The sequence below is a fragment of the Saccopteryx leptura genome, chromosome 1 (assembly GCF_036850995.1).
Source record: "Saccopteryx leptura isolate mSacLep1 chromosome 1, mSacLep1_pri_phased_curated, whole genome shotgun sequence".
Taxonomy (NCBI): domain Eukaryota; kingdom Metazoa; phylum Chordata; class Mammalia; order Chiroptera; family Emballonuridae; genus Saccopteryx; species Saccopteryx leptura.
In genome coordinates, this window is record NC_089503.1 from 107026673 (window position 1) to 107040465 (window position 13793).

A 13793-nucleotide genomic window follows, 5' to 3' on the forward strand; every position below is an offset into this window, starting at 1 on the left:
CTCTTAACCTTTTTAAACAAAAATATGACTTTTTTGAGTACCACATTTAACCAAGATTCACAGAGAAGCTGCCACTTGACTTTTGCCTGTTCCTTCCCCTAAAATATGTTCCCCAAGGATTCAGTTGATCACCAAAGCAATATTCATGAGACTGCACTATAGATACTATCTAAAGCCAATATCCAAATAAACCTAATATTGGTATGTTTTAAGCAAAGAAAGCATCATTGATATGTGTTTACCCTAATGTTGAATCATAGTTAAGATGCCCTGGAGAGAAGCTTAGCTGACAAATATCATATAATGAATTCCCTGAGAAGTAATAGCTCTTAGTTTGTGTTCCATTACAAGTTGAATTCCCACAGAGGCTTTTAAACTGTGGGTTTCCTTGATTGGTTACCTCCTTACCACTGGAGAAAATGAATTAGAGCTGCCCTATTAGCTAACAGTGTGTTTCATGCTCAGTTCAGCCTTAGACCCTTTTATTTCCATATGCAAATATTTTAAAACTCTTCCTGAATCCACATGCAATGCTACTTAAAAAATGAATGTATACTAGCTATAATGTGCTTGACTGGTAATATTTTGGTGATTTTGTATATGTTTCCCACTCTTTACTTTGTCCCCTGGAGCAGTGGGGTCTTGGGGTTGAAGTTATCAAATGTCATAAATATTCTGTAAAAATGCATTGGCAATAGATATTTAGATATTGCATGCTATCCAAAGGAATTCTATATCTAAAGGACCAACAGTACAGTGCAAGTGCTTAGAGGAAGGTATTCACTAGGCTCTAGATCAAATGCAACCAAGAAAAACATAATAAACATTGTGTAAAAACTAAACACTCCTTTGTTAAAGATGTTGTTTTATAATGTTCTTAATAAAGTTGAATAGTTACACAATTGTAAGTCACTAGGATTTGTTAACACAAAGTTAAAACATTTTCATGTAGATGACGTGAAGGGTCATACAATCAATCATGTAGACAAAGAGCAGAGTCTCTTGTCTACCCAAAACTCTACTTTTCAGTTATTCCATTGTTATAGCTTCAACCTTCTGAGGTTTTAAGACACTGACATTCAATGATATCTGAGTATCTTGAAGGGGAAAAGTCTTTCTATGTAGAAGTCTAAACTCTAGCTTTCACCTCAGTAGAGACACCCAAGGTTTGGTTGTGGGCCAGTGGAAAGCATTTAGGGATTGCAAGTAAGCCCTAGGTATAAAGAAGAATGATTAGTAAGGAAGGTGGGAGAAGGCCAAAATAATTGTCAATGTTTCACACAGTTTTACTCATGACCAAATTAGATTTGAAAGACTGATTTTACAAACCTTCCTAAAACTGAGGCTATAAAGAGGAGATAGTAGGTAGATGTCATGGAAAATTTAAAAGTTATCATCTAAGCAACCAGATTTTAAATTCTAAAACCCAAGCAAGGCCCTGGCCGGTTGGCTCAGTGGTAGAGCGTCGGCCTGGCGTGCAGAAGTCCCGGGTTTGATTCCTGGCCAGGGCACACAGGAGAAGCGTCCATCTGCTTCTCCACCCCTTCCCCTCTCCTTCCTCTCTGTCTCTCTCTTCCCCTCCCGCAGTCAAGGCTCCATTGGAGCAAAGATGGCCCGGGCGCTGGGGATGGCTCCTTGGCCACTGCCCCAGGCGCTAGAGTAGCTCTGGTCGCAACAGAGTGACGCCCCGGAGGGGCAGAGCATCGCCCCTGGTGGGCGGAGCATCGCCCCCTGGTGGACGTGCCGGGTGGATCCCTGTCTGGTGCATGCGGGAGTCTGTCTGACTGTCTCTCCCCGTTTCCAGCTTCAGAAAAAATAAAAATAAAAAAATAAAATAAAAATAAAAATAAAACCCAAGCAAAGGCAAACTCCATGAACGAAGCATGTAGATTTTGTAAAGCTGCTCTGCAAAATGATCAGGTTGGGTGATTTTCCAGAGCAGAAAGAGCTGCTGCATTTGAACTTTGAACAATATAGGCATTATATTAAAGAAATTTTATTGAGCAAATTGTGAACAAAAGTTGAAGTAAAAAATATTCAAGCAGAGGAAAAAATAATCAAATGTAAACTGCAAAGGGCATAGCTGTTATTGATAAAACATCTACTTTGTGCAAAGAAAGTGCACTACTTAAGGGAGCTACTCAGCATTTAAAGTGCAATTCTTAACCTTCCATGAGTTTTTAACCTGACAAGAGAAAAATTTTGAGATGCCCTAAATTAAATCACAGCAGGCTGGAGGGTAGGAGGAAGAGGTAAGAGAAATTCACTGGTTAACAATCAGGGGCTGAAACCAACGAAAAATTGCTAGCATTCCTGAATGTGTGTTGAAAGTTTGATTCAACTTCCAAGAAGCTGTCTTGAAAGAACAGCTGTCTACTAGGTGCAATAGCGCCCTGCGTACACATGAACTTTCCAGGCTATTGCCTGCAACCAACACAGAAGCATCAAATACTACTTTCTTATGGACTATTCACCTATCCCAGAACTTTCTTTGATTCACTTTTTCTCTGCCCCCTTATTTATAGCCAGTGTAAATCCTTTCAATGCATTTTATAACTTTCTTCCCTGAATGCACTGTATAAAGGATCCCTGTCAACCCCAGGATGTGGACATGTTTGCAATCTCCATCTAGTCCTGCTGTTGGTGGTTTAGAATGCATGCCCCAGGACCAGGTCCTTTTTCTGGCTAGTGTATAGCACAGTGAACCCTTTCTTTCAGGAAAACTTTTTATCTCAAAGGCTTTTGTTGAACAAGCCTCATGGAGGAAGATAGATAAAAGAGGGTAAGTGTACAGATGATAAAGAAGAATGTATTAATAGCCACAGAAGGCAAAGAGGTAGGGCAGGGGTCGGGAACCTCTTTGGCTGAGAGAGCCAGGAATGCCACATATTTTAAAGTGTAATTCCATGAGAGCCATACAATGTGTTTAACACTAAATACAAGTAAATGTGTGCATTTTATGTAAGACCAACACTTTTAAAGTACAGCAAGTCTCTGAATTCTTTTTAATAATGTTGTTACGTTGTTGCTAAACAACGATGAATAAAGTACTTCTTACCATTAATGCAACTTCTGGTGCTGCATGGTTTTGCTGATGGTTTTGTAGTCTGGTTGATACGTGGTGAGATTAAGCTTCATGCAGGCATTGAGACTTCCATCCATTAAACGTGATTGTAGGTTGGTCTTAACGTTCTTTAGATGTGAGAAAGACTGCTCACATGCATATGTAGAGCCAAACATTGTCAGTACAGCAATAATCACATGCTGCAGTGTGTGGTATATGACGGGAAGTGCGTTCCAAGTTTTGACAATCAGCTGGTCCGCGGGTTGAAGTTTTTTCATTTCTCCCCACTTGTGTTTGCTCAGCAACTCTGCTTGCTGTCGTGCAAGTCTTTCCAAATCTTCATTCAGTGACTTGAACTTATTCACCCACATGTCTGAGGCCTTCAGGTCAGCAGCTTGTAGCTCAAAATCTCTGACGGAGACACCAGGGATGTAACTCAGGTCGGCGCTGTCCGCTGCACACTCGTGTGGATGGGTGATGAACTTAAAAAGATGAGCACGCTCATGAAATTCTCCAAAGCGTACTTTGAATGACTGCAGGAGATTAGATATGAAGCCTGCTAGCTGCTGGAGATCAAGATGTTGAGCAGGGTCATTTGCTGTGCATGCATCTTTAAACTCTCCCAGTTTTTTAAAGTGTAGTAAACGACCTGTTTCAATGTTGGAGATGAAGAGTTCCAGCTTTTTTTCAAATGCAAACACTGCTTGTTGAAGGGATAAGACTGTATTTCTAATGCCTTGCATTTTCACATTGAGCTGGCTCAGATGTTCAGTCATGTCCACAAGATAGTAGAACTTCAGGAGCCACTCAGTGTTAGCTAACTCAGGATGCTCGACATTTTTCATTTCAAGAAAAGTCCGATTTCGCTCAGACAAGCCGCGAAATGGCTGAGCACCTTTCCTCTTGACAACCAATGCACATTGTTGTGCAGAAGCAGACCAGGATAATTATTCCCAACTTCATCCAGCAGTGTTTTAAACTGGCGATCATTTAAGGCTCGGGCAACAATAAAGTTGACCACCCAAATGACCAGCGACATCACCTCACCAAGCTGTTCGCCAAACATCTGAGCACAAAACGCCTCCTGATGTAGGATGTAGTGAAAACTTAGGATGGGTCCCTTTTTTTGTTCACGAAGAAGCGCTATGGAACCTCTGTTTTTCCCCACCATGCACGGAGCACCATCAGTACAAACCGAAATAAGTTTACCCATAGGTAGAATTTTTCTTTAGCAAACTCAGTGAAAGACTTAAATAAATCCTCCCCTCTTGTTGTCTCTTTCATAGGCAAAACAGCAAGGCTTTCCTCATGTAGAGTGTTACCGACAGCATATCTTGCAATCATGCTGAACTGGGATAAATGGCTTACGTCTGTTGACTCATCCAAAGCGAGAGAAAAGAATGGTGCTGCATTTATGTTCTTCACTTGTGTTGCCTCAATTTCATTTGCCATCATGATGGTACAGTTCTTGCCAACAGAGGCATGTCTTTTATTCGTTTGATTATCTTGTCTTTGTCCGAAAAGTCATCATAAAGTTCATTGGCAACATCAAGCATGAATGTTTTGGCATACTCCCCATCTGTGAATGGCTTTCCATTTCTCACAATTGCTAAAGCACCAGCAAAGCTAGCCGAATTTCAGTCACCTTGTTGGGTCCAAACATGAAGTTGCTGCTAACTAGCTTGCACTCTGCACAGTAGCTCTTGACATGCTTTCTTTCTGCTGTCCTCTGCTGGATATTTTGATGCAAATGTAGTATGGCATGTGTTGAAGTGCTGCTTTATATTTGACCGTTTCATCAATGCAATTTTATCATTGCATATTAGACACACTGCAGAACCTGCTCTCTCCACAAAGGCGAATTCCTCTGTTCATTCCTGCTGAAAAGTATGATACTCCTCATCTTTTTTTCTTTTAGCCATCTTCTTTGTCAAAAGGGTTTCTGCAATTAGCTAGCTGACTACTTGATTAAAAGGAGGAAAGTTTACTTCCTGACCTCACAATGACCCATGTACGTTAGGCATTATCTAATAAAAATTTGGTGTTGTCCCGGAGGACAGTTGTGATTGGCTCCAGCCACCAGCAACCATGAACATGAGCGGTAGGAAATGAATGGATTGTGTAATACATGAGAATGTTTTATATTTTTAACGTTACTATTTTTTATTAAAGATTTGTCAGTGAGCCAGATGCAGCCATCAAAAGAGCCACATCTAGCTTGCGAGCCATAGGTTTCCAACTCCTGGGCTAGGGATTCATAAGAGAAACAACACCCAGCTCACGGCATGAGACAACTGTTGATAGGGTAGTTAGTATTTTATGGCTAGAGACAATTTCATGCTTCATTATGTTTGAAGTGGTTCTTCAACAAATTTTTTTGTCCTTTTTTGATTATGAGAAATACTGTCGAGCCTGATCAAGTAGTGGCACAGTGGATAGAGCAGTGGACTGGGACGCTTAGGACCCAGGTTTGAAACCCTGAGGTCGCAGGGTTGAGTGCGGCTTATCTGGTTTGAGCAAGGCTCACCAGCCCAAGGTCGCTGGCTACTCCCCACTCCCCCCCACCCCCGTCAAGGCACCTATGAGAAAGCAATTAATGAACAACTAAGGGCTGCGATGAAATATTGATGCTTCTCATCTCTCTCCCTTCCTGTCTGTCCCTATCTATCCTTTTCTGTCTGTCTCTGTCACAAAAAAAAATCCTGTCAAAATTTTATAAAATACACAAAAGTATTTAGTATAAAGATTAATCATTCCACCAAACATAATACTGTTGCCAAAACAAGACAGGATTTATTTTGCCTGTCACCCTTCAGCCAATTCCACGAGAGACAGGGACCTACTGGATATAAGAATGTCCTTTAGCCTGACCAGGTGGTGGCGCAGTGGATAGAGCGTCGGACTGGGATGCGGAAGGACCGAGGTTCGAGACCCCGAGGTCGCCAGCTTGAGCGCGGGCTCATCTGGCTTGAGCAAAGAGCTCACCAGCTTAGACCCAACGTCGCTGGCTCCAGCAGGGGGTTACTTGGTCTGCTGAAGGCACGCGGTCAAGGCACATGTGAGAAAGCAATCAATGAACAACTAAGAAGTCGCAAGAGAAACTGATGATTGATGCTTCTCATCTCTCTCCGTTCCTGTCTGTCTGTCCCTGTCTATCTCTGCCTCTGTAAAAAAAAAAAAAAAAAAGAATGTCCTGTATTTCAAATTGTGGCAATCTGAGGAAACAGTGGACTAACATCCGAAAAACTGTCTTAACAATATGAGTTGCTCACTCATCATATATTTTAGCGAGGCTAGTAACCTACTACTAAATTTTGGTTAGTCCGCGGCAGGAAGCAGGAAGTAGGAGGTCTGGTGAGTAGGAATGTCCTCCAGGATGTTCTCTGCATCAGTGGAGCGATAAACTGGGTGCCCTTGATCTTATTTTTGGCATTCTGGTATCCTGTGTTCCTGGAACTCATCTGCAAAGTAACTCCCTATATGCCTTAAAGGGACACAAAACAGAAATTACAAAGTTCATGGGTTAGGAGTCAAAAGTTCATGAGGCAGGAGTATACGACTCAAACTGCTTGCTTCTGAAGAAAAAATATAACACAGAAGCTTTTCTTACTTAAAGTCTATCACCTATACTATAACTATATGTATATTCTAACTTAATGCTTCTACTTTCTATTCTTTATTCAACCTTATCAATATTAGCATTTTGAAGTATTTATGTCAGTCTTTTCCTGCATATCATTATAATTTTTATTTTTAGTAACAAAGTAATAAAACAAAACATTTGATAGTATGCTTTTTATATATCAATATTTTTTTGTATCTTGCTATAGTTATCTTTAATATATAAGTATTAATTTATGTGCCCTTTTCCATTTTGGAAAATGTTTTTGCTGTTTTCAGGTTTATTTTTTCTATTATGAATAATTTGTTCTCTACCACGGGCTCTTAAGACAAAATTACTAAAACCCTTTTAAATATGGGTACAAGAAGAATCTTCTAACATTAGTTTTTGAGTCCAGTTCCTAAACCCTTTTAATTTCCTTAGCTTTAAGAGTAGGAGAATATTTTGTTCTAATATTTGTTCTTTGAATTCAGTTCTGGACACAGAGTTCCTAAATCCCTTGGGGCTTCTTGGGTAATAGTATCTTTTTTTAATGTACTTTTTGTTTGTTTTAAAAGTTTTTTTTTAATTTACTTATTGATTGAGAGGGGAAAAGTGTGTGTGAGAGAGGATGAGAGAGACAGATGACAGAAACATCAATCTTTTTCAGTATGTGTCCTGACCGGGGATTAAACCAGCAACAACCCTTGTGTATCAAGATGATGCTCTAACCATCTGAGCCATCCAGCCAAGAAAATAATATCTTTTTCTTTTTTTTTAAACAAGGTGATTCTTGGTGGGCTACTGAATGGAGACTGGTCCCAAAAAAACACTAAACCATAATTAAAAGTTTGGAATTTTCAGTCTTACCCTTCCATTTTCCAGAGAGGGGAGAGGTCCTGGAAATGGAGTTAATGATCAATCATGCCTACATCATGAAGTTTCAGTAAAAATCCCAAAAGCGTGGGGTTTACAGAACTTCTGGGTCTGTGAATACATCCACATGCTGGGGGGAGGGTGTCACACTGCAACTACATGGGGACAAAAGCTTCTGTCGTTGGAACCTACCTGGACCTCACAAAAGGTGTTTCTTCATCTGGTTGTTCATCAGTATCCTTGATTATATCCTTTGTTACATAATTAACTGGTAAACATATGTGTTTCTCTGAGTTCTGAGAGCTCTTCTAGCAAATAATTAAATCCAAGTGTGTGTGTCTTGGGGGAGTCATGAGAACCTCCAACCTTTAGCCACGTCAGACAGAAGTTGAGGGTAACCTGGGGAGGTATTACTTGCTATCAGAATCTTTTTTTTAAATTTTTTTTTTATTTTTATTTTTTTACAGAGACAAAGCATCAGAGAGAGGGATAGATAGGGACAGACAGACAGGAACAGAGAGAGATGAGAAGCATCAATCATTAGTTTTTCGTTGCGACATCTTAGTTGTTCATTGATTGCTTTCTCATATGTGCCTTGACCGTGGTGCTACAACAGACTGAGTAACCCCTTGCTTGAGCCAGAGATCTTGGGTCCAAGCTGGGGAGCTTTGCTCAAACCAGATAAGCCCACGCTCAAGCTGGCGATCTCGGGGTCTCGAACCTGGGTCTTCCACATACCAGTCTGACGCTCTATCCACTGCGCCACCGCCTGGTCAGGCTGCGATCAGAATCTTAATTGAGGGTCAGTCTTGTGAAATTAAGTCCTTAACCTGTGGAGTCTGTGCTATCTGTCATTAGTTGTCAGAATTCAATTGTATTATTGTAGGATACCCAGTTGGTGTCACAGAGGATTGCTTGGTGTGGAGGAAAAAAGAGCCCACACATCTGGAATCAGAAGTGTTATGAGTGTGGTAGTAGTGTGAAAGTAAAAGAGAAACACACAGAAGAAGTAAGTTTTCCTTTCTTTCCCACATGCAAAACACATTTATCCTCTTGTAAAGTCCTCAGAGGTCTCATCCTATTACATAGCGTTAGCTCAAAGCCCAGAATCTCATCATCTGCATCAGATCTAGATGTGCATCAGGCTTTCTGAACGGAGTTCTTCAGTTCAGCTCTTTGGATATAGTTCCTCTTGACCTGTTGATCTGTGACATGAAAGTGACAAGGGATTGCTTTCCCATCTACCCATTCAACACAGTGGGGAGATATGGAAAGGGTAGTAAGTATGGGCATCCCACTCAGAAAGGGGGAGATGGGAGCATTGTTCCATGGCAACTCTAATATCTGGTTGGCCAGATATTAGAGAAGTTACTAACTTTCAAGGCCAGTAAACACTTCAGTATGTATCTCAGACAAATGAGGTTTAAAACAATATTATAATCCCAAAAACAAAATAGTAATTTCTTACTGTCATCTATTATCTAGTCAGTGTTTTAAAATATTTCCAATTGTCTCATAAATATATTCGTATGGTATGTTTGTTTAAATCATGATTCAAAACAAGATTTGATTGATATAGCTAAGCCTTGAAATCTGAAATGCTTTCTCATATCATTATCAGTTGCTTTCCAATGATGTGGATTTTTCTGTTTATACCTGTTGGTGTTATATGGCATAATTTTCTTTCTTTCTTTCTTTCTTTCTTTCTTTCTTTCTTTCTTTCTTTCTTTCTTTCTTTCTTTCTTCTTTCTTTCTTTCTTTCTTTCTTTCTTTCTTTCTTTCTTTCTTTCTTTCTTCTTTCTTTCTTTCTTTCTTTCTTTCCTTCCTTCCTTCCTTCCTTCCTTCCTTCCTTCCTTCCTTCCTTCCTTCCTTCCTTCCTTCCTTCCTTCCTTCCTTCCTTCCTCCCTCCCTCCCTCCCTCCCTCCCTCCCTCCCTCCCTCCCTCCCTTCCTTCCTTCCTTCCTTCCTTTTTTTTAGAGAAGTAAGCCTTTATTTTGTTTCACAAATAAAGCTGGCTGAGCTGGTTGTTTTTTGGAGATTAATCAAAGAGACCAAATCCCATATCCTCGTCCGACTCCTCCGACTCTTCCTTTGCTTCAACCTTGGCTGGGGCTGCGGCAGCAGCAGGAGCAGCAGTGGTGGCCGCGGACAGGGGCAGCAGCTGCAAAGGCAGATGGATCAGCCAAGAGCGCCTTGACCTTTTCAGCAAGTGGGAAGGTGTAATCAGTCTCCACAGACAAAGCCAGGACCCGCTTGTACCCATTGATGATAGAATGGGGTACTGATGCAACAGTTGGGTAACCAATCTGCAGACATACGCTGGCAACATTGCGGACACCCTCCAGGAAGCGTGAATGCACTTCCGGGTTGTAGATGCTGCCATTGTCAAACACCTGCTGGATGATCAGCCCAAAGGAGAAGGGAGAGATGTTCAGCATGTTCAGCAGTGTGGCTTCGCTGGCTCCCACTTTGTCTCCAGTCTTAATCAGCTGCACATCACTCAGAATTTCAATGGTGCCCCTGGAGATTTTAGTGGTGATGCCTAATGCCTGGAAGAAGGACGTCTTCTCCGGCCCCAGACTAGTGTACTGGGTGGGCACAGTGACTTCACATGGGGCAATGGCACCGGCACGGGCAGCAGCTGGTACCTTATTGGCCAGCAGCATGTCCCTGATCTCAGTGAGGTCCTCCTTGGTGAACACAAAGCCCACATTCCCCCGGCTATGAGGCAGCAGTTTCTCCAGAGCAGGGTTGTTTTCCAGATGCCCTCAGATGGCCTTGCGCATTATGGTGTTCTTGCCCATCAGCACCACCGCCTTCCCGCGGAGAGACATGCGGATCTGCTGTATCTGCTTGGAGCCCACATTGCCTGCTCCCACAATGAAGCATTTTGGATAATTGTCCAGAAGTTGAATGATCTTAAGGAAGTAGTTGGACTTCCAGGTCGCCCTGTCTTCCCTGGGCATCACGGCGGTGCGTCAGGGATTGCCACGCAGGGTTTAAAGACGATGTCACTCCCACGAGGATGCCTGGCGAGAGCATATGGCATAATTTTCTATCCCCTGCATCATCTTCCTCTGTCCTCTGCATTTACCCTAAACAAATTTAATTGCTTGATTAGAATTAGGTTTGTTCTTTTTGCAGAAAACTTTATGAATAGTATTATCTATTGCATAATACCAAGGGACTCATAATGTCTTATTGTCTATTGTTATAATACTAAAATTGATTAGTGGGTTCAGGATATCTCAGTCAGGCTCATGTAATATAAAATCCCCCAATTAACCTCTTGCCTAATGTTTTTAGCAATCACTGATGATTATAACTTAAATTCACTATTTTTGGAGGCAGTTGCAAAATAGTGACATTTGAAAAGAAAGACTTTTTTCACTAGCTGTTTGGTTATCCTGAAATATTGTTCACATGAGAGACAAATGAATGCCTGGTTTCTTCTCTTTTATTTACCAATTTTTAGAATTATGATTTGGTTGCCTTAGCAACCTCCAGAGGTGATTAATAAGTATTATTATTATTAACTGAACATTTCTCATATATTTGATGTGTTTCAATCCACCACAGTCATTTGAATTTTTTTTATTATTACTACTTTTTTTTCTTTTTATTATTAATTTTAATGCAGTGATATTGATAAATCAGGGTACATATGTTCAGAGAAAACATCTGCAGATTATTTTGACATTTGATTATGTTGCATACACCTCACCCAAAGTCAAATTGTCTTCCATCACCTTCTATCTGGTTTTCTTTGTGGCCCTCTCCTCCCCCCACCCCCCTCTCTCTTTCCTTGCCCCCTCTCCCCTTCCCGTTACCATCACATTCTTGTCCATGTCTTTGAGTCTCATTTTTATGCCCCCTCTATGTATGAATTCAAATAGTTCTTAGTTTTTTCTGATTTACTTATTTCACTCCATATAATGTTATCAAGGTCCATCCATGTTGTTGTAAATGATCCGATGTCATCATTTCTTATGGCTGAGTAGTATTCCATAGTATATATGTACCAAAGTTTTTTAATCCACTCATCCACTGATAGACACTTGGGCTGTTTCCAGATCTTTGCTATTGTGGACAATGCTGCCATAAACATGGGGGTGCATTTCTCCTTTTAAAACAGTTCTATGGTGTTCTTGGAGTATATTCCTAAAAGTAGGATAGCTGGGTCAAAAGGCAGTTCGATTTTTAATTTTTTGAGGAATCTCCATACTGTTTTGCACAGTGGCTACACCAGTCTGCATTCCCACCAGCAGTGCAGGAAGGTTCCCTTTTCTCCACATCCTCGCCAGCACTTATTCTGTGTTGTTTTGTTGATGAGCACCATTCTGACTGGTGTGAGTTGATATCTCATTGTGGTTTTAATTTGCATTTCTCTAATGATTAGTGATGGTGATGTTCAGCATTTTTTCATATGCCTATTGGCCGTCTGAATGTTCTCTTTGGAGAAGTGTCTATTCATTTCTTTTGCCCATTTTTTGATTGGATTGTTTGTCTTCCTGGTGTTGAGATTTACAAGTTCTTTATAAATTTTCGTTATTAACCCCTTATCAGATGTATTATCAAATATGTTCTCCCATTGTGTAGTTTGTCTTTTTATTCTGTTCTTATTGTCTTTAGCTGTACAAAAGCTTTTTAGTTTGATATAGTCCCATTTGTTTTTCCTGTCTTTTATTTCACTTGCCCGTGGAGATAAATCAGCAAATATATTGCTGAGAGAGATGTCGGAGAGCTTACTGCCTATATTTTCTTCTAAGATGCTTATGGTTTCATGGCCTACATTTAAGTCTTTTATCCATTTTGAGTTTATTTTTGTGAATGGTGTAAGTTGGTGATCTAGTTTCATTTTTTTGCAGGTAGCTATCCAATTTTCCCAACACCATTTATTAAAGAGGCTGTCTTTACTCCATTGTATGCCCTTACCTCCTTTGTCAAATATCAATTGTCCATACAACTCTGGGTTTATTCTGGGTTCTCTGTTCTGTTCCATTGATCTGTATGCCTGTTCTTATGCCAGTACCAGGCTGTTTTGCATACAATGGCCTTGTAGTATAACTTGATATCAGGAAGTGTAATACCTCCCACTTTCTTCTTCTTTTTTAAGATTGCTGAGGCTAGCCTGACCAGGCGGTGGCACGGTAGATAGAGCGTCGGACTGGGATGTGGAAGGATCCAGGTTCGAGACCCCAGGGTCGCCAGCTTGAGCACGGGCTCATCTGGTTTGAGCAAAAAAAAAACAAAACAAAAAAAAAACTCACCGGCTTGGACCCAAGGTCGCTGGCTCCAGCAAGGGGTTACTCAGTCTGCTGAAGGCCCATGGTCAAGGCACATATGAGAAAGCAATCAATGAACAACTAAGAAGTCGCAACGCGGAACGAGAAACTAATGATTGATGCTTCTCATCTCTCTCCGTTTCTGTCTGTCTGTCCCTATCTCTGTCTATGTAAAAAAAAAAAAAAAAAAAAAGATTGCTGAGGCTATTCGTGTTCTTTTTTGGTTCTATATAAATTATTTTTGGAATATGTGATCTATATCTTTAAAGTATGTCATTGGTATTTTAATTGGTATTGCATTGAATTTATGAATTGCTTTGGGTAATATAGACATTTTAATGATGTTTATTTTTCCTAATCACGGTATATGCTTCCACTTGTTTGTATCTTCCTTGATTTCTTTTATCAATGTTTTATAATTTTCCGAGTACAAGTCTTTAGTCTCCTTGGTTAAATTTACTCCTAGGTACTTTATTTTTTTGGTTGTAATAGTGAAGGGGATTTTTTCCTTAATTTCTCTTTCTGACTGTTCATTGTTGGTGTATAAAAATGCCTCTGATCTCTGAGTATTAATTTTATATCCTGCCACTTTGCTGAATTCATTTATCAGGTCCAGTAGTTTTTTGACTGAGACTTTAGGGTTTTCTATATACAATATCATATCATCTGCAAATAATGATAGTTTTACTTCTTCTTTTCCAACTTGAATGGCCTTTATTTCTTCTTCTTGTCTGATTGCTGTGGCTAGGACTTCCAGGACTATGTTGAATAAGAGAGGTGAAAGGGAGTACCCCTGCCTTGTTCCTGATCTTAAGGGGATTGCTTTTAATTTTTTCCCATTGAGTATGATGTTGGCTGTGGGTTTCTCATAGATGGCCTTTATCATGTTGAGTTATGTTCCCTGTATTCCCACTTTGCTGAGAGTTTCTATCATGAATGGGTGCTGGATTTTATCAAATGCTTTTTCT

At 40.4% G+C, this 13793-nt stretch overlaps 1 pseudogene; it reads right to left on the reverse strand.

Annotated features, from left to right (window-relative positions):
- Positions 1 to 9507: 9507 nt before the first annotated feature.
- Positions 9508 to 10579, reverse strand: LOC136388993 (large ribosomal subunit protein uL10 pseudogene; annotated as a pseudogene).
- Positions 10580 to 13793: the final 3214 nt, after the last annotated feature.